This window comes from Sus scrofa, chromosome 1 (assembly GCF_054392235.1).
Source record: "Sus scrofa isolate SSC_HxYL_T2T_F1_AM1 chromosome 1, Sscrofa_HxYL_maternal_Yorkshire_Landrace_v2.0, whole genome shotgun sequence".
Lineage (NCBI taxonomy): Eukaryota > Metazoa > Chordata > Mammalia > Artiodactyla > Suidae > Sus > Sus scrofa.
Window position 1 is genome coordinate 243,791,789 of NC_139383.1, and position 26,894 is coordinate 243,818,682.

Here is a 26,894-nt window from a genome sequence, read left to right on the forward strand (position 1 = left end):
TCATTTCTTATCCATTTTGAAGGTAGTTTTTTTAACAGGAAAATAAAAGGAACTAAATGTAAGGACATAGGTGACATCGAAGAAGAAGGTTATTAAAGGAAGCAAAAAATTGCAAAAAGAAGTCTATTGGGAAGTATATAATTGTGTCAAGCAACACTTTTTTTGTTACTTACTATATGATTGGCCCTATACTAAGGAATTTGAATTTATTCTCTTATTTAACTCATAATATGTATGTGAGCCTGGTGATTATTATGGGAACTATTCTATTGAGGAAATGAAGGCATAGATTGGTTAAATAACTTGCCCAAGGTCACAGAGGCAGTGAGTGTTGGTCATGAACTTGAACCTGGGTCTTGGATTTATTGTCTGTGCATGTAACCACCTCATTAGAGTGGAAACATGAAAAGTTAAAGGCTAGTGAAACTGAAGATATTAATTATATTTTAAAATGACCAAAACATATATGACATTTATTTATTTTACACATTTAATTATTACCATAGTTAGCACACAAAAATCTTCTCCCATCCTATTTTGCTAAATCCAAAATAAGCCTTCTTTTTATCGATAGTATGACTTTATTGTAGCAGTGAGAATTAACAAACATTTATTCATTGATAAATATTAAGGTATTTAATAATATCCAGTTCTGAGGCATGAGAAATATGATGATAAGTTAGTTAATGTTTTCAGAACTCTTTAAATTTCAAAAAAGTCTCTAAGATTTTAGCACTATACACAATATTAGTTAATTATTTGTGGTTTGGGAAGATCAGTTTGAAAATTTCTTATCTTACTGAATTTAAATTCACAACACTAATGTTTTCCACATTGACGCTATGAATGATGACGGAAACTCAGTCATGTATTTCATTTCCTGCTGGAGGGAAAACAAAATTTAAAAAAAATGTTTGGACTGCTAAATTTTAATTTCTTCTAAGGCAAATGTATAGGTAATTTTTATTCTCGTGATAGGATAAAAGTGATGGAAAAGTGCAGGGCTAAGAATTAAGCAGCTATTCTCTTGCTTCCACATCAGACAAATTATTCTTATGTTTCTTGTCAATATTGTTAGCAGAGACTGTTATTTTGTTAATCCTTATGATCCAGTGAGTCTTTTTTTCATGTTTCAGGGCACAGCAGGTGAGAGAGTGGATTTGTTAAGCTGGGTGGGTTTATCCTTCTTTTATGTGTTCATGCAATTTTATGTTCATTTACTTATTGTACACATATGGCAATAGAAGCTGCTAAAGCAATCATTACTATTCTGCAAAACAACAAGGCACAGAAGCAGATGTCTTATTTCCGAGATTCCTCCTGCCCCAGGATTATTATGATTAAAGGTCCTTTCTTCCACCCCCTGGAGAGGACCAGGGGCTGCTTGCTTGAGGTTTTTTAATGACTTGGGGAAAAGCTCAAATATCCTCTCATTATGGTAATCTACCCCAGGGGCAAACCACACATGAATATTATAGATTTATTTCATTTTTCTATCCTTGCAAAGGTATTTGGCTTACTGGAATATAACAAAATATACTGTCAAATTTCAAAACTACATGGATAAAGAAAATCAAAGTGCTCTCATATCATGTGTGTTATAACTGTATTAACTATATTGACTATAGTAACTATATTGCATTAAAAATATGTTGTATAATTATATATTAGAAAGACAAAACACTGCGACTTATTTCGGTGGCAAATAATAATGATGTTGGCGAACCCAAAATTGTACATTGAAGGCAGGTCCTAGGAAAAGAAGATTGAGTTGATATTAGGCAAGAGGGTAGCTTCTGTTTTCAGTCATGTGCTATTTCAAGAATTAAACACCATGAATAACATAGGAAATCAGAGTAATGGTCTAAAGATGGGAAAGCACATTTTGATTAGGAAAGGGAATTTAAGGTTTAAGATTTTTTAATTTTAAAGGAAGGTTGCCTTATTACAAAGAGATAAGAAGTTATCTTTCCTGTTTTCCGTTCTTATTTTGGATAACCATTTTTATTTTGAATGTTTGACATCTAAGCTGAGACTGAAAATGCCGCCTTTGGGCATCACCCTTTTTGAAAGGCTCCCCCCCACCACCCCACAAGGACTGTTTGTCTCTTGGATGCATTGTCGACATTACTCACCAAGGGCCAAGCATTTGTCCTTGCACTAAATGCTGACATCTTCTGATAAGAGGGAAGCTGAAAAGGAGAAGAATTGAAGGTCAGTATGTTTATTTTGCTCTCCATCACATTGATGTACATTTGTGTATTGGTCAACTGGAGTGGAGCTTGAGAGTGGGCCAATGGGGAGGAGTAAATGCTTAGTGATTCTGTCTACCTATGGGCTTATAAAGTTTACAGCTGCATTAGCAGGACAAACATTACCATTAGCATGAAGAGTAGAGCGATTTCAATTGCAAAAGCTTCTAGCTATGCACCTAGGGCAGTACATAAATGATATACATTATTGCAGTCACCCCTTCTCCCTCCTCTGTTCACCCTAATTGGAAATTTCAATCCATTTCAGAGAAGTAACACAACTGTCAATCATTTTCCCTGTAACAAATCTTCTAGGAGGAAGAAAATGGAATACACCTAGCAACAGAGCTCAGGCAATAGCCCATGTGTCTTGGATTTAATATCTGATCACCAGCTGGGTTGAAGCCAAGAGGCAGCTCACAAATTTGCTGCTCATTAGAATCACCTGGGGAACTCTGAGAGCTCCCCTGCCCAGGCTCCTCCCTGGACCTATTAAATCCAAATCTCTGGGGCTGGGACCCAGACACCAGTGTTTTTTTAAAGCTCTTTAGGCAATTCAAATGAGCAGCAGATTTTGAGAACCAGCCCAATATGGGGACAAACTTAGTTCATACAGATAAAGTGGGAGCAATTCATATATTAAAAGACACGTGTGTTTGTGTGTATGTATGTGTGTGTATATATATATATATATGTGTATATATATATATATGTATATATATATATCTTCTGCTTGTGTTTTATATAAGCTTTTTTTTGTTCCTTTTTTAACAGAAAGCTTTATTGTTTCCATTTGTTCCAAGGCTTGGGAGAGGGCCCCAGGGTGGTTAAAAGCTGCCTAGTGGCTGCAGAGAGGGGCTCCTCAAGGGCTTCAGAAGCCTGTAGTTAGGCTTAAGGGTGAACCTTTCTAAGAGATACTCATCTAGCCCAGCCTGGGGACCAGCTCCCTGTAGAGACTAGTCAGGTGCCCATCTTCTTGATGAGTTTCACCTGCTCATCCAGGAAGTGGCTCTCCGGGAAGTCAGAGAGCTGGGAGTCTGCACAGACAGAACCCAGGACAGGCAGATCCAAAAGGGCCTGGTTCATGTTCTGCTCCATGAGAATGGCAACTTCAGCAGTGTCCTGGATTTTACCTTTCTCATCTTGAGATGGCTTCTGCATGTCCTGGAAGAGGGAGTGGCTGCCACACTAGTTTTGCATTTTCAAAAAATGCTGAATGCCCGTGGACCTCTCCTCAGCCGATTTGCGAAAAAATTGACCCACATCCTCCAGAGCCATATCATTGTGGTCAAAATAGAAGCCCAGCGAGGGGTAAGTGTCGAAGGCCTGCATGTTGACCAGGTGTTTGACAATGGCCTCCACCTTGGTGGAATAATTCTGACCAATTTAGGAGCTCATTGTTGATCAGTAATAAGAAGCTAAGCTCAAAAAATGGTGTTGGCTGGGTCTGGAGGCTACATATAGCTGAGTGGTTGATGTGGAAGGTTGCAACTGGAAAAAAGGTTGGAGGGTGGTCAGAGGCTGGAGCAGGGGTGTCTCAGGGTCTGTTCTGTTCAAAGGCTGTTGAAGCAAGATCTGCAGGACCCCTGAGTGCACTGCCTCAAATAAGCTTTGATATAAATAAACAAGAAGTGCAACCAAAGACAAATCTAACCCCCCCATCACCCCCCAAAAAAAGAGTTGGCAATATTAGAATCTAGATCTAGGAAGGGATTCTTCCATTACTTTCTTAACATGCCAAGCCCCTAGAATAGTGGTTCTTAGAGTATGGTCTCTTTGTAACCAAGCAGGACCCTATAGGGCCTTCCCAGGAAAGACCTCTCCCCCATTCTTCTGCTGTAGCTTCTCTGTAAAGTACCCAGGTAACAGTATCCTGCATATTTCCTGGGTTTTTCAGATGGTAAAACCCACCCCCACAAATGAAAGAAATTAACTGCTTGACAATCATGAGCATACAGCCCCCCAGACCTTCTGGTGCCTAATGATTGATAATGTTAACCTCCCTGTTAACTTCACCATCAGCCATTCAGAGAATTGTGCACGAGCTGATGATATGCCCTGGGACTCCTCTCCCTCAACTAGCCTTTAGAAATGCTTTACCTAAAAGCTTAGGGGAGTTGGAGGATTGGGGATCAGGAGCTACCTCTCCCCTTGCATGGCCCTGCTATAAACCTTTCTCTGCTCCAAACTTCGTTTCGGTTTGTTTGGCCTCACTGTGAGCAGGGTGCAGGAGCTTGTATGGGGTAACCAGCTTTATCAGCAGCCCCTGATATTAATGTTTTAGGACCCTGCCCCAGACCTATAGAATCAGCAACTCTGGTGAGGAATCAGGAATCTGTTATAACAGGCCTTCCAGATGATTTTCATTCACCTTAAAGTTTGCAAATACCTGCACTGTAAGAGGGCCAAAGCATAGGTGGAGAGGAGTAAGTGAACTCGCTCCTGGAAAAGATTTGGACAAGTAGAACAGCATCTGCCGTGGCAGCAGTGAAGAATGTCTTTTCTTCACCAGTTGGCAGAGACTAGTACCTGGGAGCAGTGGCAAGATTATTTAGAAAGCTTTACATTTCAACTTAGAGTGACCGTGCCCCTGGGTTTTCCAGGGACTTCCCCTGTGTGAGTGCTTAAAATCTTACCGTGGGAAACTCCTTTGCCCTGGTTTGAAAAGCTTAGAGAATGACCTGATATTTAGGGGAAACATGATCTAGGTTTAGGTCAAGTCACAAGTCCTAATTAAAATTTAGCAATTTGGACAACATCCAGCCTTCTTTACCCATTTTGAGAGAGGTAAGTCTGATTGGGTGAAAGGCTGTGTTATTAAGAGGTCTTTGTAGAAATATCCCCTTCTGTAAATCTGCTGGTTCTCTATTTGGGCTAGACATTGGCATCGTGTGAGGAGCTTTAAGATGACTGATATTTGAACTCAGACTCACAGAATCAGAGATTTTATTTTAGTTTGCATCCTGGGTGTGAAGGTTTTTTAAGAGCTCCTCAGATGATTCTCATACGCAACCAAATTTAGGAACCACTGCTTAAGCTTTTAAATTGCTGCTACTTATTTTCGTCTTCCTATAAGATCTAACTGTAGCTGAGGTTTATGTTTTATATATATATGTGTATATAACATATATATGTATATATACCCACACACACTGTCTTATAAGATTTACTGTCTTAAACAAGATTGAATGTACTGAAAATCCTGCTAGTCCATTTGGTATATAGCTGGATACACAGAATAATTTGGTTAAGACATGTACCAAATTAATTATTGAGACTGGCCTTTTTTAAAACTGACATACACAGTGAATCAGTATGATCTCTTTTAAAGCTGTCATTTTGGGAAGCTGGACCTCTAATCTGCTGCTATTGAGGAATATCTGGACACCTCTTTTTAGGAATTGTTTTAAAAAGTCTTTAGTGATTAAAACCAAAATTGCAACGTTATTCACAGTGGGACCACAAAAACCTCACCAAGTTCCTCCCTTGCACTTTCTACCCTCATCTTTATCCCTTGGCAACATCTAATCTGCTTTCCATCTCCACAGTTTTGTTATTTTAAGAATAGTATGCAAACATAATCATGTATTACTTTAACTTTGGAGACTTTAACATTTTTTACTTAGCATCATTTCCTTTGGAGTTCATTTCAATTTTTGCATTTATTAATTTGTTCTTTTTTTTGCTAAGTAGTATGCTGTCATAAAAAGTTTATCACAATTTGTTTAAACATTCACCCATTGAAAGGCATTTGGGTAGTTGCCAGTTTGGGGCTATTACAAATAAAACTGCTATTAACATTTATGTGTAAGTTTCTGCAGGAGCTTAATTAAGTTTTTCTTTGGGTTAAATGTTCAAGAATTCACTTGCTGGATTGTAGGGTGATTCCACTTTTAGGTTTAAGAAAGACTGTCAAGCTATGTCTTGGAATGGCTAAACCATTTTATATTCCCATCGGTGATATGATCCAGTTTTCCCATATAGTTGCCAATATTTGATGTTGTTACTATATTTTGGTTACTCTCTCATATCTCATTATGGTCTTAATTTGCATTTCTTTAACAGCTAATGGTGAGCAGCTTTTATCATGTGTACATTCTCTTCCATGAAATATCTTTTGCTGTTTTCTGCTTATTTTCTAATTGTATTTTTTAAGTTGAGTTTTGAGAGTTCTTTGTATATTATAGATACAAGTCATTTGTCTCCTGTGGGATTTTCCAATAGGTATTCCCAGTGTGTAATTTGTTTTCACCCACTTAAAAGTGTCTTCTATGATGCATTTTTAACTCATTTTTGATGAGATCCAATTTATCAAATTTTGTTTTTATTGATCATGCTTTTGGTGTCAAGTCTAAGAATGATTCACCTTATTCTAGAAACCAGACATTTTCTATTTTTTTTCCTAAAAATTTTCTGCTTTTGCACTTAAGGTTATAATCCACTTTGAACTATTATGTAAAAGGTTTAGAGGTTTAAGTTAAGGTTCTTTTTTTTTGCCTAGGGATGTCCAATTACTTCAGTGCCTTTTTTTTTTTTTTTTTTTTTTTTAATTCTCTTCTTCTTTGAAAGCTTTTGCACTGCTGTCAAAAATAAGTTAAATGTATTTATGTGGGTTTATTTCTGGGTTCTCTATTCTGTGTTTTATATATGTATATGTGTATATATATATATATATATATATATGTGTGTGTGTGTGTGTATATATATATATATATATATCCTCCATTACTGCAATATCTTGAAATTGGATAGATTATTTCCTCCTGTTTAAATTTTCTTTTACAAAATTGTTTTTGCTATTCTTGAGCCTCTTTTTACCATATAGGTCTTGGAATAAGCTCATTTATAGCCATAAAAACACTGAAGGTATTTTAAGGGTAATTGCGTTTAGCCTATTAATTTGGGGAGAATTGACGTCTTTTTATGTCATCTTTGTATTATCTTCTAATCCGTGAACAAAGTATGTCTGTCCATTTGTTTGGGACTTCTAAAATTTCCTTCATCAGCATTTTGTAATTTTCAGCATTGAGATCCTGTAAATGTCGTATTAAGCCTAGATTTAAGTATTTTTAAAATTTATATCCATTGTAAATGGCACGATATATTTTTATTTAGGCTCTACATGTTATTAATATATAATAACAAAATTGATAAATTGTGTTGATCTTTTACTTAAAACATTTATAAACTAACAGGGGTTATTTCTGTAAGTTTTTTGTGGATTCTTTGGTCTTTTATCCATTTACATTATCATCTCATCTGCAGATACAATTTTATGTTTTCTTTAGTAAATATAGTAGGATATATTCTTATTCAACATTCAGTAGGATATATTCCTTCTTTTTCTTCTTCTTCTTTTTTTTTTTTTGAGGGCCACACCTGCGGCATGTAGGTTCCCAGCCTAGGGGTGGAATTGGAGCTGTAGCTACTGGCCCACGCCACAGCCACAGCAGATCCTAGCTGTGTCCACAACCTATACCACAGCTCGCAGCAATGCCAGATCCTTAACCCACTGAACGAAGCCATGGATGGAACCTGTGTCCTCATGGATACTAGTCATATTTGTTTTCGCTGAGCCATGATGGGAACTCTAGGATATACTCCTTCTTACGCAATGTAATAGGAATAGTCCTTTTGTCTTTTAAAGAAAAAATTATTAAAGTTAACTTTTAAATTTATGTATTTATTTTTGCTTTTTTTTTTTACTAGAACTTCCAGTAATATGTTTAATAAAAGTGGTGAAAGCAGATATCACTTCCTAGTTTCTGATTTTTATAGAGAAAACACTCAATCTTTTGCAATTAAGTATAATGTTGGTATAGGTTGTTTATGGACCATCCTTACGAGTTTCTGTATGTTTCTTTTCCTAGTTTGCTTGGAGGTTTGTTTTTTTTTTCTTCTTTTTTTTTTTTTAAATCATGAATGAGATTGGATTTTTCAAATTTTTTTTTCATTGATGGATATGATCACATGATTTTCCCCTCTTAATCTATTGGCTATGGGGGATTACATTGTTTGATTTTCAAGTATTTCACCAACTTTGCATAACTGGAACAAATCCCACTTGGTCATGGTATATGCTTCTTTTTATGTATTTCTGGATTTAATTTGCTAATATTTGGTGAAGGATTTTTATAGCTAATTTCATAAAAAACATTGGTCTGTAGTTTTCTACTTTCTATACTCTCTCTGTCTGGCTTTGGTGTCAGTGTAGTACTGGCCTTATACAAGTTCATGCAAGAACTTCTAGTTCTTGTACAATCGTGTAAGTTCATTCTTTTACTTCTGGATAAAAGTTTTAACATCTAAGCCTGAATATTTCTTTTGGAAATTTTTAAATGAAAAATTCAGTGTTTATAATTGTTATAGAAAAAGTAAGATTACTTATTTCATCCTGGCTGAGTTTTGCTAGTTTTAGGTTTAGAAGCATTGGTTCATTTCATCTACATTTTTGAATATAGAGTGTAGATTTGTTCATAAATAGATTTCCCTTATTAACCTGCAGGATAGGTCATGATATCCCTGGTTGCATTTATGATATTTGTGATTTGTGCTCTCTTTCTTTTTATCTTTCTAACTCTTGTTAGATCATCATTGTTTAGATTGTTTATTTCAAAGTACCAGTCTTTTGCGTTATTGATTTTTCCCTATTTTTCTGTTTTCAGTTTCATGGATTTGCTTTTCTTTATTATTTCCTTCTTTCTATTTGTTTAATGTTCTTTTCCTCTTCCTGTTTTAGTATTTTAATATAGAAAGTTAGATTGTTACTTTGAAATAGTTTCTTTTTCCCAATTTTGTGCTATAAACTTCCTGTCAGAATTCCTTAGCTTCATTCCACAAATTTTGATCCTTTGATATCTTAATTTTGTTTTATTATATGCGTTTAAAATATTTTCTCTGAACTTCCTTTTTGACTGATGGATTATTTTGGATTATGTTGTTTAGTTTTTATGTGTTTGAAGATTTTTCTGTTGTCTTTCTGTTATTGACTCATAGTATGACTCCATTTTGGCTAGAGAATATATTCTATGCAAATTTAATTCTTTTAAACTTGATAATGTATTTTTATCACCCAATATATGGTCTATCGGTGAATGTTCCATGGACATTTAAATGTGTATTCTGCTCTTACTGAATGTGTTCTTTAAATGTTAGTTATTGGTTGATGCTGTTGTTCATTTCTTCTCTATCCTTTTCTAGTGTTGTTAAGTTCTGCCATATCCTTGCTGATTTTCTCTCTGGTAGTTCTATAAATTTCTGTGTTGAAGTCTCAAATAATAATTGTGGATTTTAAATTTTCTCCTTTTAGCTTTTTCAGGATTTGTCTTACGTATTTTGAAGTTCTGTTATTTGGTGCGTACACATTTAGTATCACTAGATATTCTGAGTGGATTATTCCTGTTATCTTTATATAATGACCCTCTCTGCCCCAGAAATTTACATTGCTCTAAATTCTACTTTACTTGATATTTACATAGCCACTCTTGGTTTTTCTGATTAATGTTCACGTGATATATCTTCTCCATCCTTCTACCTTGAACTACCTATAGCATAATGTTGAAAGTAAGTTTCTTATAGATAGTATATAGTTGGATCATGGTTGCTGTTTTTTTCAGTCTACTCTTCCAATCTCTGTATTTGAATTGGTTATTTACATCATTTAAATTTAATGTAATTATTGCTGTGTTAAAGATTAGATCTGCCACTTTATTTTTTGTTTTCTGTTTTTTACCATTGTTTCTCAATCCTGTTTCTCTTATTTGCCTTCCTGTGGGTTACTTAAACATATTTTAATAATTCCACTTTAATTTAGAAAACTATAGAATATTGATTTTATAGTTTTCTTTATGATTGCTTTTGGTATTACACTATACATATATAATTTATATCATTGTCAACTAGAATCAGTGTTTTATTATTTCATGTGAAGTTTTCAAAAATATATTTCCATTTAGGTCTATTTTCCCCACTCAAAGTATGATTTTATTTAGTATTTCCTTCATATTTATTGAGAACTACATCAGATAGTGTCATAATTTTTGCTTTAACCATTATACAGAATTTATGATACTCATGAGGTGAACGATAGTCTGTTATATTTATCCACATTTTTTCACCATTCAGTTATTCCTCTTTCTGAATTTCCCATTCTTCTGTTACTATTATTTTTAGTGTTGCAGAAGAATAGGTGCTATCTGCACTTACCAGTGCCATTGGGTTTAAGTTTCGTGAAACATCCAGCCTGGATCACTTAATGTACTGATTTGGAGGGTTAGTGTATGTTGGGCTTATTGGCACAGCAGATGCTTGCAGATTAGACTAGTGTTTATGGGTGTGGGACAGAAGAATGGGTTCCCATTTAGGCTACACTGATGCTACAGTAAATCAACTTGCCTTCTACCCCAGGTGTTAGACACTGATTTGCTGCTGTCACTGCTTTGTATTAGGCTTCTTTTGCCCCAAATGTGTGGTGGGACCCCATTAAAGTGGCTACTGCTGTCAATCACGAGGTTAAAATTCATTTTAGAAATACTTAAGTAAAAATATATAGATTTGCTCTTGTAGGAAACCTATATATTTGTTTTTATTGCTTTTATATAAATCACCAGAAATTTAGTGACTCAAAACAACATCAATTTTTTATCTTGCAAGTCTGATGTCCGTCTCAATTGGTTAAAGTAAAGCTGTCTACAGGGCTACATTATTTTCTGGAGGGTCTTAGGGATGAATCTGTTTCTTGGACTGTATCAGCTTCCAGAGGTCACTTTGTGGTCTTTGACTCAGAGTTCCCTCACTCTGCCTTCAAAATCAGCAAAGTTGCATCTCTCTGATCCTGTTTCTACTAGAACATCTGTCTCTTTCTACAGTTGGGAATGGTTTTCTGTTTCTAAGGACTCATGCAATTAGATTTGTTCCATGAGATAATGCAGGATAATTTTTCTATCTCATTGTCTATAACTTTAGTCATATCTACAAAGCCTTTTTTGCCACATAAGGTAACTTATTAATAACTTCTAGGGATTAGGGTGAGGGCGTCTTTAGGAGCCATTATTCTGCCTTTAATAAAATTACTGAACTTTTTTAGGCCTTATTTTCATCAAATGTAAAATAAAAAGAAAGGTAACTAGTTTATATCATGAAAGTGAAACAATATATATGAAAGCAATACAGAAAATAAGATTTATTTTTCTTTATAATTTATGTAATTCTTAGAGTTCATTTACTTGAACAGTTACTTTTTTTAAAAACAGAACTAAGGCATTTCAGGGTTCAGGTGCCATGATATTGTCTGAATCATATGAGTAACAATTAGCTAAGCACAGGTGTAAAACATTTGATTTACTCTCTGGTGATCTTTATCTTCTCACCTCACTAAATCCAGAGCCCATGTCTCCAGCCAGTAGAGTCAGAGCTTGTTTTGCTTTTGGAAGTTTGATTTAACTTCTCACTACGTCTCCATTATGTGTGTAGAATTGGATACATAGGTAGTTCTCAATCTGGTTACCTATTATAATTACCTGGGGAAATTTCAGAAACTACCGATGCCAAATTTCTACCTATCCTAGATGTTTGAGGATGAACCTGGAATGAAAGGCTCTGGTTTATGCTTTTTGGAGCTATATCATCATCTACACTGAGTCAAATTATTTGAGAGATAACCTCTAAAAAAGGAATTTGTCTGTGATGACTAATTCTCTTCCTTTGCCAGAATAGTTGATTTGTCTCTATTTGGAGGAACAAAAGGAAAAAAAATACATAGCAGTTTGGCTTCCTAAATTATGAACTTATGCTGTGGAATTAGTGTTGACTCAAAGCACGCATCTTCAGAAATCCATGCTCTCTTCTACTCCCAGCTTCATGAACTTATATCTGTGGGAAGTTCTTCACCCACCACGTTCTTTTTCTCCTAAACTTAGCAAGTAAAATCTCCCTTTCATGAAAGAGCATTCCATGGGACTCACTGGTAACATAGGTCAGTTCCAGATCTAACATGTTAGCTAAAGCAGATATGAGTGGTGTACTTTTGAAATTCTTCCTAGTGGATTAGAGAGAGAAGACAGAATTTTATCATTTTAGGTGTCATTTGACCAGGCAAATGGGCTCTTTTCACCTGATGCCTACCAGGTGAAAAATTAAGGGTAGAATGTTCTCTCTAGAAGGCATCAAAATAGTTCAAACCGAATTTCTCACAAAAAGATGATAAAACCATGGCTGAGATAGTTCACTTTATATATCAACATGTCTAGGCCGCTATGCCCAGTGATTTGATCAAATATTATTTTGGATATTTCTGTGATGGTGTCTTGGGATGAGATTAACATTTAAATTGGTGAACTTTGAGTAAAGCAGATTACCCTCCATCATATGCAAGGGCCTCATCTAGTAAGTTGAAGCTCTTAATAAAACAAAGACTGACCTTCCTATAGCCAGAAGGAATTTGGCCAGAAAACTGACAGAACTTTAACTGCAACTCTTCCCAGGGTCTTCAGTCTGCCTAACTTGCAGATTTTGAATTTACCAAGCCTTTATAATTGTGTGAACAAATTGTTTTATGTATAAATTATATAGAGAGGGAAAGAGAGAGAGAGAGAGAGCCATATTATGTACACATGCTGTTGGTTCTCTTTCTCTGGAGAACCTTGAGCCATGTAGTAGACCATATAAATAAAAGGATGGAGCTGAGTTCGCCCAGGTAGAAAGTAGTACACTGAGAACTAGAAATTAATGTTTCATGACTCATTCACCTGTGAACAGTGACCCAGAACTGGGGTCAGCAAACTATGGCTCACTGATAAAATCTTGCTTGACTCTAGATTTATGAATAAGGTTTTACTCGAACACAGCCACACCCATTCATTAATGTATTGCATATGGCTATTTCTGTGTGGTGACAGCAGAGTTGAATAGTTGCAACAGAGATGTATGGTCCGCAAAAAACTCAAGATAGCACTGTCTGACCCTTTGCAAAAAAATGGCAGACCCTTGCTATAGTATGCCATCTGACTTCTGAACGCACAGAAGATAATAATTCATGCACTTTGGGTTAAATTATTAATCTCATGCCCTGTTTAGGTCAGAGATCTCCTAAATGCTCACCTTTACAATAGCCAACTTGGGAAGGATTGTCTGAGGATACAGAAATCTTGTCAGGTCTTTCCAATTCACACTACTTCCTGACTAAGGTTCTTGAAACCTGTCCATTCTAACCATCTACCACCCATTCATTACTGGCTCTGGTTTCATATATTTGATAATAAATCTATTTCTTGTTCTTTCCTGGATGACCTGTTCCATGGACTGAGATAATATCTTATTTCTACATAATTTGTTCTTGATCTTTTCTATCTTGGAGCCTTCATCTACATCTAGCCAGTCACACCTTGTCTTCTAATACTGCAAATAACCCCATTTTATTGGGTGAATTTGACCCAGTGCACTGAAATATCCCTTTAGAAGCTGTTTGCGACCTGTCTCTGGGTTTTAGCACAAGGGTATAACTCAGATTAGTGTTCATATTTAAACCAAAGTACTTGGCCAGAAACTTTTTGTTTTACCATTTACTTTATTACACAAGTAACCTCTGTCTTTGCACCTATGCTATACATATTTTTAATTGCCTAAACTATCTGAAAAATTATTTAGAGCCTCCATTTCAGTGGGCATTGGAGATACTGTGTTACGACTATTTTATTATTTTACTTTGAAGTGTGAATTAGCCTTCGAGCTTTGGCCAAAAGTAGACAGAGTAGGGACCAAAAAAATCAAGAGTGGGGGGGAGTTCCCGTCGTGGCGCAGTGGTTAATGAATCTGACTAGGAACCATGAGGTTTCAGGTTCGGTCCCTGTGCTTGCTCAGTGGGTTAAGGATCTGGCGTTGCCATGAGCTGTGGTGTAGGCTGCAGATGCAGATCGGATCCTGTGTTGCTGTGGCTCTGGCGTAGGCCGGTGGCTACAGCTCCGACTAGGACCCTAGCCTGGGAACCTCCATATGCTGCAGAAGCGGCCCAAGAAATAGCAAAAAGACAAAAAAAAAAAAAAAGAGTGGGAAAGACTTCTGATGCAATGAAGACTTAATAAAGATTTGATTTTGAATCAGTAATTTATGCTATTGCAAAACAACTACTTGGTAGAATTCTTTTCTTTGGCAATAATTTTCCTAAGAGCAGAAATTAACAATCAAAATATGTAGTACTCTTCATTTTCTGAAAACAAATCTATGTCTAGATGAGAGAAGAATTCATTGTATAACTAGAGCTCTGGACTTAAAAATCCAAATCCTGTCTTTTCAACCATGCCTACTAAGTTTCTATCTAACTTTTGAACATTGGGTGGTAGCTTCAGCTTTCATCCCCTTATTGAGTATATAGCTTGGCAACTAAGAGAGAGAAATCTAAAATTTGACAGCCTGGGTTCAAATCTTGACTCTAAAATTGATTTGCTGAGTACCCTAAGCAGGTTATCTGTTTTTACCTTGGTTTTCTCACTTATAACATAGAAATAATATTACTTCTTTCAGGGAGCTGCTGCGAGGGTTAAAAAAAAAAATCATACAAAGTAAGAATTTGTCAGTTCTATAACATAATAAATTCTTGGAAAATGTTAGCTATTTCATGGGCCCCTCATTTTATGGGTAATATAGATTAGTTTATATGGGTATAATATTTATATATACATATATTTTGTATCTATATGTGTGTATATGTACTTATATTAAATTGAGCAGTCAACATTTACATTTAAATCTATGCTCTGTGAAATGTAGATCTCCTCTGTACAGACACAGTGCTATGGTTATTTATTGCTACCTAATAAAGAACTTCAAACTTAGTATAAACAAAAATTTTAATATGTGCACAGATATTCAAACAGTGCACAGAGGAGATGGTTTGCCTCTATTCCATGACTGATGTTGGAAGTCTCAGTTCATGATGATTCAAATGGCTGGGGTTGGAGTTGTCTAGATCATTTTAATTCACATGTCTGATACCTGAGAGGGGATGACTTGAAGACTGGGCCCAACTAGGGCTCTTGACTGGAGTGCCTACAGATGCCTACCCACCTGGACTTCTCATAACATGGTAGTTAGGTTTTACGACGGAGTGTCCTGAGAATGAGTGTCCAGGGATCAAGCTGCAAAAGCTGCATGACCTCTCATGTCATAGGCTTAGATATTACATAGCAACACTTTCATCATATTATATTACAATGTTGATCTTTTTCTATAAAGTGTCAGTCAATAGTTTAGGTTTTGCAAGCCATACAATCTCTGTTGCAGCTACTCAGCTCTGCTGCTGTGATGTGAAAACAGCCAAGACAATACGTATACTCGTGAATATGGCTGTGTCCTAATACAGCTTTATTTACAAAAGCAAATAGAGGCCTAGATTTGGTCCACCAGCTATAATTTACTTCTGATCTATTGTTTGAAGCCATGGAAAGCGTGCCCAAATTCAAAGGGAAATGCTCACATCTGGATAGGAAGAGTGGCAGAGAATTTGGGACCCTGTTTTAAAACCATCACATATGGGATATTTATATTAGTATCTGTCTGCATATCTTGTTTCTCACATGTACAATGTATGTAAGTTTTGGGACATCTTACATCTCTGTAATCCTGGGTCAAGTTCAAAGTTGGAATCTGAACTTAATGACCATGATTCCTGAAATAATTAGTAACTATGATTTCCTTCAATTCCTTATCACAATAAATATATCATAAAAGATAGATTTCAAGAAAGTAATTGATTTATGTAATTTGGTACAGGGCAGACTTTTATTAAGTCTCCATTGGCTGAATTATTTCATTTTGGTTAGAAAGTGTAATTTGTGTTTTCTCTCTTTCCTGTAGAGATTTTCAACTTTTCAGATAAGGCATTTCATTCTGTTGAAAGGATGATACAGGTTTTTTAATATATGGAAAAATCAGGGAAGGATGGATTCACTCAGATCACACTAATGCTTACAGGAATAACAGAAATTGGAACACAGGCTTCCAGATTTTCCTGTCCTGTGCTCTTTCTGGTAGCTGCTATTGTCCGCTGGGCTTGGCAATAATCATTTTTGACCTTTACCTCTCTAGGCTATTGTGAAGTAGTTTTGGTCTTTGTTAGCTTTCTTACGAGTTCATACTAAATTGTGTCTATAAAGTAGGCTGAATTTCTCAGGGAAGGATGAACACTGTATTACTGTGTCATTACTTACAAATGTTGTGTTGGTTACCCTTATTTTTCCCCCTTTTGTCCAGCTGTATCCTGAACTTATAAAAATATATTATCCAAAATAAAAGATGTGCATCTGATGGAAAACACTAATTTAAGGGATGAAACTTCCTGATGATTGCTTCAGTCAACCCTTAATACACACTGAGCTTTGTTAGTAAATAGATAACTCTCAGATCTTTCCCTGGGAAGAGATGGCACAATCACCTTTGCGTTGATTTCACATTCTGTTCTTTTAGAGACAGAACAAATTAGAATAATTGGCGGGTACAGGGCAAGCACAAAGAACTTTCTTATATTTTTGTGATGCATGCCTTAATAAGGATTGAAAATGAGACTAAAGGCGCAAATGTGAAACTCAGAAGGCAGTGGGGAGAGAGTATTGTTTCTTTGAAAACGCTCTTTCAGTGTTGGCCCAGAGAAATATGAAGGTGAGGAAAATATTTTTTTTTAATAATGTTTTTTTTTGTGTGTGTGTTAACCATGGGAGTGTGGAATTAGTAAGAATTCAGGAACAATCCTTTTCCACCAAGGACTTGGGAGCAAATGAAACCATAAATACTCCCTGCTCTTGGAAATCCTTTTGGAGTAGTAATCATAGAAGGGTAAAGGCAATGCATCAGGACAGAGGTGTTCAGAGCAAAGGGATGGGAGGAGAACAAAAGGGGAGTAGATATTTTTAGAGCTGTCACTTTGAAATTTACCTGCTTCTGCTTCAGTGCTGCTCTGCCACTGTGTTGGTCCAGTAGAAATCCTCAAAGCAGGAACAGCCATATTTTAAAATAATAGGATTAGAGCAAGTGACTTTAATCAAGGTCTCTTTAGTTCAAGAGCACAGAGGAGAGTGTGACGAAAGAGTGAGGCCACAAGGAATTGTTCACTGGATAAATTTTCCCCAAACCTCACTAAGTGGGAGAAATTGATCACTGGGTTATGTTCTTCGAAGGAAATCAAAATATTGAAAGCAAGTGACAAAGAGTTTGGAGCCTGTTTAGAAAGAACCCTGTATCATTTGGTCACCTGCTGATGATAATAGCATTGGCTGAGACCTGATCATTTACAGTGAAAGCACTTCTCTGTGCAATAAGTTCCAGGAGGGCCAGAACTATGGATGTGGATTGTTTGGATTGTTTTAGCATCTTAGAGCTCAGTACATTATTGGCATGTGTTGTACTTAAAAATGAATATTTGTTGATTGTCCAAATGACTGGATATTTGTGCTTGGTATCCTGTGCCCTACAGTAGATTTTCAGCATCAGATTGTGAAAGTTTTCATGGTGGGGAATGGCATTGTTCCCATCTTATGGATAAAGATGATACATCAGAGGACTTTATATTGACATCCCAAAGGACTTATAGGAATTACTTAGCAAAAAATTATTTTCTGTATAATTTCTAATTTATAACCTGGCCGGAACACTCGTATCTTGGCCAGTCCTGTGGTGGTTTCCACCGATGGCTCCATGATCACCCAGGCATAATCAGAATGGCTTAAGATTTGGGAGTCAAAATATTGCTCAATATTTATTTCTTTGCTATAAAATGGGCTCTTGAAAAAAATAGCTTCAGATGCTGTATGGCTTTTTATGATTTATCATGAAATCTGAGAAATAATAGAGGTTATCGGAAGCCTGCAGTGGTAAAGTTCCCTCTGCTATTGAAGTTATTGTCTTTAAACAAAGATTCTACATCAGTAATGTTATTTATTTATTTATTTTTTCATGATATTCAAGGTAATTTCCTGTTCTCTCTCGGAAAGCAATGGGGTGATTGGTATGAGAGATTGTGTGGCTTCTAAAGGTGAAATGTATTATTTTGTTGTAATTTCCAACTACCTAAGGATGGGAGAGGCTTGGGATCTTACAGTCAGTATATTTATGATGTGTGGCAAGTTATATTGTGGTTTATTTATGAACTTTTACATGTTTATTTTCTATGCAAGTTTGTATGCTGTTTTTGAGTTTTTGTAGATGTGTTGTATAACTTTGGAATAATTAGTGTTACATACTTTGGTATATAGTCAAGTGTCTTAGGATAGAGATAGCTCAACATAGTTCTTGTCACTGTAAAGTACTGTTATATTCAAAGTCTTTGCCTGTGTCCTAACCTATGACATGATATCTGCTGAGGACAAGGAGAAGAATAGTTTAAAAATTGCAGTGTAAAATAGAAGATGGTATGATTTAATGCATTTATTATATAATTATAAAATAACAAATGACTATTTTAGAAAATTTGAAAAATTTCTAGACAAAACAAAGATCGAGAAAATTTGAGGTAAATTTCTGAGTGGTAAAGTCGTCCATGAATGTTAGTGCTTCCACATTTTCCATGACTTTGAAAGGACTTTGCTTCTTAAGAGTCTATCCATGATATTTTATTTAATTATGTTTTCATCATGTGGGCACATACATATGTGGATATGTAAAAATAATACAGACATAGATATTACTAATGTTTCAGATAGCCACATGAAATAAAATGGAAAAAGTCAACAAGCCAAAAGAGCATACTTTATCTTTTTAGATAAAGTAATTAATGGAGAACCTAGTTCAGGAAAAATGCATGAATTTCAAGGTTTCTTGAAGCCAAATATTTCTTTCCACAAAAGGTAAACTGTCCATGGCCATGCTTCCTTATTATCTGACAAGGAAAGTATATTGTATGGTAAAGGATCTTCCCAAAAGAGAGTGCTTCCACACTGTCATAAATGACTTTGGAATTACTGCTGCTGTATTACCATCATCTTAAACCAATATTTTTTTGGGCTTCACCCTTGGCATATGGAAGTTCCTGGGCCAGGGATTGAATCTGGGCTGTAGCTGTGACCTATGCCATAGCTGCAGCAACACCAGATGCATAGCCCACTGTGCCACAGCAGGAACTCCTTAAACCAGTACATTTTGACAGATACTGTACATTAGCTAATTTTTAGAGCTACTAACTTTCAGATGGCCCTGAAATAATAATTGTTTGGCTATTCTTCATGGCAATTAAAATATGGTAATTGCCTAGTGGTATCACTAAAGAGCAGGAAGGTGTGATTCCTTAATGGACTTTAACCCCAAGTCCAGCAAGCAGGCCAAAGATGTCTCTCACATGTGTTCTGTCCTCAGCTCTCTCAAGCAGGTCCCCCCTGGTGCACTGAAGAGCCACGCTGTGGAAACACTACATCTTCAATATCTTACTCCTACTTAGTGAAGCTCTTCACAGTAATTGGATTAATTTTATTGAGTTCTTTTGGACCAAACCTTTTGCCTTTAGAGTTGATCATTGTTTGTGATTGCATGTTTCCTTCAACTGTGTTCTCCCTGGCATTCAGAGAGGAGAGGAGGCGCCCAGGGAAGGGAGGGAGGCCTCCCAAGGGCAGCCTCAACCTCTGCTTTTGTGCATAGGATTATTCTGAGAATAAATTTCTGTTTAAAACTATTTTAAAAAATCACACACACACACACACACAAAAGTGACTGCAGCTGTGATTTGTGGATGGACACATAGCTCTATTGTTTATTGTTTGAATTTCCTCTAAGATTTTAGATCTATACAGCCTATGAGTACAAAGAGAATTTGAAGCCATCTAGTTAAATTCCATTTTATGGATGAATAAACTGAAGTCAAGTGTCTTTTGTAAAAGTGGCAGAGATGGTACTGAAACCTAGCTCTTCTGATTCTTTGAAATTAGTTTTCTCAAAAAATATGTAGTCTGCAGTGAAATGGGTGTTGGAGTTGGGGAAGAGGCCCACAACCAAAGGAGTGAGAAGGGAATATGAGGTCATTTGTGAAGAGCCAGGTTTAAGTTAAGGTGAAAAGTCATGAAGAAATAATCAACTGTTATATTATTAAAAAGCTCATCAAGAGGCATATCCTCTGGTGAATGTGGTTTGTACTGCAGTGTGCTGAAAGTAATGACTTTTCTGTTAGAAATAACCATGAGGTTGGGGAAAACAATCCATTGGGAGTTACAGGATTATTTCAGGGAAAGGATATATTGATTATGATAATCCTTGACTACAGATACCATGAAGATTCCCTTCCAAGCTCTGTTGTAGGAAGTCTGAATTGCATACTAAGCACCAGAACTTATTACTAATTTAGTCATTCAACAAGCATTTATTTGTCACTTTTTCTTGCCAAGCACTGTTCTAGGCACTGAAGATACATCAGAAAAACAAAATGAACAAAACAAAGAGAGATAAATATGCTGTCCTTCATGGAGATTATATTCTATTGATCCTGATAATAGATTGTTGAAAAGGGCCTCCTATTCATTATAACCATGCAAATGCAGCAAGATAATATTTTTTATTTATATATATTTCTCATTCCTACTCACTTTCACAACTACCCTTTCTCTCTTGGGGGAAAAGAAAATTGCAGGGAGAAATGTCAAATCTCAGCTATTCACTTTCAAAATAATTTTTCCAAATTCTGGTGGAGATGGTAGTTTAACTGTTAAGCTTTGTAAACCTCAAAAAGCTAGACTTTTACAAAATGTAGCCAAATTTTATTCCATAAATTATAGCTTTAGAAAGAATATGTGATGATGAAATGATGGAAAAAGCTGGTTTTCCGTCCATAAACTTGTCCTCAGTGTGTTGGGAAAAGAGGCAGAGAGGAAATCAAAGTAATTAAACATGGAGTGAGATTTTTCTGATAGGAAACTCTAGATAATCATGGGGATATCTGAGGGTAGAAAAGACCAGTGTCTCATTTCCAATCTGGTAGCCCGGGAGAAAACTGTATTTGCTTTGAAGTCTTGAGAGGTTTTCATTTTGCTTTGTTTTGTTTTTTGTTCATTTTAAAAATCAACCTTATTAAGGTATCATTTATACACAATAAAATGCATATATTTTTAGTCAATAGTTCATTGAGTTTTAATTAATGTATAGGTTTGGACCACCATAAAGACAGAAAACAATTCTAAAACTCTAGAAAGTATCCTTTTGCAAAAATCTCTCTGTCACCCCAAGGCTATCATTGATCTGTTTTCTATCCGTATAGAGTAATTTTGCCTGTTCTAGAATTTCATATAAGTTGAATAATAAAGTAGGCGCTTTATTTGCTCAGCATGTGTTTTTTGAGGTTCATTCGTGTTGGGATATTTTAAACCAGTACTTTAGCCTGGGTGATTTTGTCTGAAGGCATCTATAGGTACCTCTGAGTTTCTGACATTGCCACTGTCTGTTCTTGGCTCAATATTTTAAACTTTTCTAAGAAGCACAAGATTGAAGTAAGGAAGATATTGTAATTATAATGGAGTTGAAGTGGTTTTAATTATATAATTTTCTCAGCATAAATTGACCTACTTAGAATTATTGTGTTGATAATCCAGAAGGATATTCCTATAAAAACCTTGATAGTATAAAACTTCTAAAGGAAGCTGTCCTAGTACACTTTTAGTTTTCATTTTTTGGGGGAAATATTTCTGGAACATTCAATTGCTCAAAACCTGAAAAAAGCAGTTATTTACCTGAAAGCTAGTTCTGCTAAAGTTGAGTTGTCCAACCTTTACAGATCTTTACATGCTTTGTGATAGAACCCAAAGAGACTTGAAAGATAGTGTGCTCTCACTCTCTCTCTCTTTTTTTCTGCTTTTTATGGTCATACCTGGAACATATGGATGTTGCCAGACTAGGTGTCAAATTGGAGCTGCAGCTGCCAGCCTACACCACAGCTCATAGCAATGCTGGGTCCTTAACCCACTGAGCAAGGCCAGGAATGGAACTCCCATCCTCATGGCTATTAGTCGGGTTAGTTTCTGCTGAGCCACAATGGGAACTCTGAAAGACAGTGCTCTTTTATTGGATAAAAACATATAAATTACTTAAGGTGGACGTGTATATGCAGTAAAGCGAAAAACAAATAATCTTTCTGAGTTTCCCTTGCTGGTTTTCTTCATTTAAATTTCTATAGCACATGGTAATAGTTTAGGGTAAACTCAGGTTTGTTTTTGGGTCCACTCTATATAAATTTTGAAATACTCTATACTCACCTTTTTTCTACCTTCCTTCCTTTCTTCCTTCTTTCCTTTCTAACTTCTGATAATCTACCATACTTAACCTTGCATTTGTTGAGATAGCAGTTAGTGTAGGAAAATTGGATGTATTGCAAAAAAGGTCTGTAAAAATTTTGTTGTTCAGAATGCATGTTGACCAAATTCTGCCTTGGCGTGAGGTCTGAATTTACCTTCAGTAATACCTATTCAGAGTCTGAATAAAGGCTGTAGAAACTGGGCCATAATATCCTGACAGGCATGTAGAATTCATAGCAATTGCCCTCAAAGAGCTTACCTATGGAAGATGCATGTGAATGCATGTAATTATTGCTTTATTGGCAGCTATACCAACATGCACAGTCTATTTTGTTTCATATTATTATCATTGCCTGCTGTTTACCCCTGTATACCTTGCTAATGGTGTGGTTTCTATGGCTTGTTAATTTCATGGCCAAATAATGTTGTAATTTATCGCACACTTTAGTGTGGAAGATGGAGACTCCATAAATTTTTGTGTATTTTTCTTCACTTTGGAATGTATTAAACTGAGATCAGGCGAAGTGATAAATTTATTTCAAATGCACTTGATAGCTAAACATCAATTAGGACTGACGGGCAGTATTTCTTCTTCCAGCCACGGTAACAGTTTTTAAATACTCAACCAGTGAATGTGGAGATACTGAACATGGGATTCAGTCCCCTGGGATTATTTCCTAGAAAAAATGAAGGAAAACTTGAAATGGATATATGTAGCTTATTCAAGTATTGACTGATCAGCTACACCTTGCCTAACTCAATTTGTCAGAATCATTTTGTATTTTATTAACTTTCTTCCTCTTCCTTCCCTGAACTCTCATGAGAATGTACCCTTACTATCGTAAAACTTAGGAAGTCATCTTCCATACCCGTAAATCTAACTATAAAAGCACACTTTACTTATCCAATGTAACTTACTATCTTTTTAGAGTCATTGTGGTTTTAATTCTCTACAAAATTAAAACCAGCAAAGTGCAGCGTTTTCAAGGAGATACCACATTTTAGAGTTTGAGAAAGAAGATTTCAGATTTTAGAGCTTGAGAAAGAAGACTTTAGAATTAAGAACAAATACATCATTTTACAGCTAAAACAACTGAGGCCTCAAGTAGGAAGGTGACCATGCAGTCAGGCAAAAGGGTCGAAGATCAGGTTTCAAGCTGAGAAACAGTCTACTGGGACTCCATCTGAGCAGTTCAAAAACTGAAGCATAGGCCACTAATGTGCTAGGAAGGCTGGCATCTGACCTGAATGTGGGATTTCAGACTGAGAGTGGGCCCAGTGGGGCCTGAGCTTCTGCACTGGGCAGTGAAAGCCACCCACTCTTTGGAAAGTACAACTGACCTCGGGGTTGGGGGAGGGCATGAGCAATGAGTTTCAGTCAGCCTGAGGATGCAGGCCAATCTGACCAACCCTGAATTTAGGTTTACTTCAGATGCATCTTGAGAAGGAACTTGGACAAGGCAGGTCCATTGCAGCCTCTTTCAATCCATGCCTAGTACTTAAACCCTCCAAGGGACTCCGGTAGTTTAATTTTCCTCCATATTTAATTCCATCAATCCTATTAATCATTTATTAAATAACGAGGATCACAAAGTGTGAATATATTAGAGGATGAGGATGGTTGGACTGGAGCAGTCTGGAATAGTGTACCAATAAGAAAGTATCTTGGTAAATAAGAATACGTATTAGAAATGGAGAGAAATTCAGGAGTTCCTGTCATGGCTCAGTGGAAATGAATCTGACTAGCATCCATGAAGACACAGGTTCGATCCCTGGCCTCACTCACTGGGTGAAAGATCCAGTGTTGCTGTGAGCTGTAGTGTAGCTCCAGACATGGCTCAGATTTGGCGTTGCTGTGGTTGTGGCATGGGCCTGTGGCTACGTCTCCAATTTTACCCCTAGCCTGGGAACCTCCAATTTTACCCCTAGCCTGGGAACCTCCATATGCTGTGGTGTGGCCCTAAAAAGACAAAAAACAAAAAAACAAAAAAAACAAAAAACAAAAAACAGAAATGGAGAGAAATTCAGAAGTAAATTAGTGCCTGACACCTCACCTTACTGTCTCCTTGTTTAGATGCTAGTTACTAATTTTATTTTCACAGCAGATCTCCCTGTGATGAATTGTATTTTATCTTCACAATTTTATCTCATGAACATATTATGAAGTTTGTGTGAGAGAAAATAAGTATTAAAATTTGTCTTGGAATCAGTTGTAAATATTTCCTGGAACAGTCAAAGATAGAAGAAAACGGAAGACAGATGGAAACAAGGCAGAAAGACAGCTAACAGGGAGTTCCCACTGTGGCACAGTGAATTAAGAAGCTGACTGCAGTTGTTTGGGGGCACTACAGAGGCATAAATTCAATCCCAGGCAGACATAGTGGGTTAAAGGATCTAGCATTGCTGAGGCTGCAGCATGGGTTGTAGCTGCAGCTCGGATTAAGTCCCTGGCCTGGAAACTGCCATATGCTCCTGGTGTGGACATTAAAAAAAAAGAAAAGAAAAGAAAGACAGCTAATAATGCTGGAGTGTCTCTCTGGGACTTATAGTATCTCATTTTGAAACTAAATATAGAAAGTCTGAACTTGACTGATTGTTTTCGAACACAGTTTATTTTAATTCAGGTTTTTTCCTTTGCTCTCCTGTCAGTTATTACTTCCAGTATTATATCATCTTCAGTTTCAAAGCATGTCTGACTTGTTTCTATTTGCATTATTCATACAAATGTTGATTGAACTGATGACCCCAGAGTTATCAAGAAAGCATTATGTACGCTAATGGATACATTTCTTAATTTTAGAAAAAAGTACTGAGTGAAGGTTAAAATAACCCTTCTTAAATTTGTCATTTTTTATAAAAAATTCTCCTAACATACAGTAACTCAATGCCCAACAGTGTCAGATAAATGAAAAATTCCTATATATTGGTGAATGCAAGCTAGTTTGTATATTTTTCAATAGATGTGACAATTACTGAGGGTAATGGCCCACTTTGCTGGCCATATCATTTCCAAGAAAGCTGTAGTTTCTCTTTTGTTTCAGTTGGTTTACTGGATATCAGAGGTGAATTGATAAAACTTTACTTCCATTTATAAAGGGAAACATATACTTTGTTTTTTGTTAATTAAAGTATTGATTTGATTTTATAATGTGTTTCATATGTATAGCAAAGTGATATGGTTGTGTGTGTGTGTGTATATATATATATATATATATATATATATATGTTTTCATGTTCTTTTCCATTATAGGTTATTCCAAGGTATTGAATATAGTTCCTTTGTGCTATACAGTAGGATTTTGTTGTTTATTTGTTTTATATATAATATACACTTACTTTGAATGCATGATCCAGGCTGGTGAGAATACATGATTACTTTTCACTTCTGTTACAATCTTTTTTAGATACAACCTCAAAGACTTTGATAAGGAGATATTTTAAAATAAGTTTAGCATGTGTGTATTCTAAATCCACCAGTAGTTATTAGAGAGATGGTTTTGCATTAAGTATTTCTCTCTTTTTTTGTTGTTGGCAGAACAAAAAAATTTGCTTTTATTTTCTGATTGATTTGCTGAACGTTTGCGACTATAACAAAAATGTTAAATTTTGTCTCATATCTTAAAACACAATCTGATTTAGCAATGAATATCGTATGATGCATAGGGGCTGTGATATAAATATAGTTTATAACTTCAAAAACATAAAACCTAGAAGGGAATATAGACACATATGTAGCAATTATGGCAACTGTATTTGTTTACTAAGTGAAATATTAGTGAGATGGATCAAGTGTTAGCAAGCCTTGAACAGCCAAATCAGCTTCAAGAATAGATGTGCAGTTTTTTAAAAATATTTTTAACATTTTCAGCTACATGTAGAAAATAACTTAGTATAAAAAAAGGCATGGGTTTTATGTTAGGCAATTTAGCTTTTTGACATTCTGAGCATCCTCATAATGAAATTAAATCCAGAAGGAGGTTTCCCTCCATGATATCTTGAAATGGTTTGTTCATCCACAGTATTTCCAATAATCACAAAGGTGGATACTAAGGGCAGGAAACTTCAACATTATTAAAGTTTCATAAAGAAAAGCTAATTTTAAGAATATAATGTTTCCAAACTGACAAAGGTCTTAAAAATAATTTCAAGAGAAGCATAAATTATTTTCTGCTTGTCAAAGGGTAAAAATATTTAGGTTTTAGAGTGGAGAATGTCTTTAAATATTGTTTTTCTGTACTGTCAATAGATGCTAGCCACATGGAATAATTACATTTAAATGAATTTAAAAATAAAATTAAAAATTCAGTTCCTCAGTTGCATTTTCCATATTTCATGGATTTTATTAACCACATGTGGCTGGTGAATACTGCATTGGGTAGTACAGATATAGATT

General features: G+C 35.8%; 1 long non-coding RNA gene across 1 annotated transcript in view; it reads left to right on the forward strand.

Moving 5' to 3' along the window:
- Nucleotides 1–3,481: 3,481 nt before the first annotated feature.
- LOC102163669 (uncharacterized) overlaps nucleotides 3,482–26,894 on the forward strand; it is an 81,728-nt gene continuing 58,315 nt past the window's right edge. The window contains exon 1 of the long non-coding RNA XR_014823211.1: nucleotides 3,482–3,563. This is a non-coding gene — a long non-coding RNA (uncharacterized LOC102163669). The remainder of the gene's footprint in view (nucleotides 3,564–26,894) is intronic.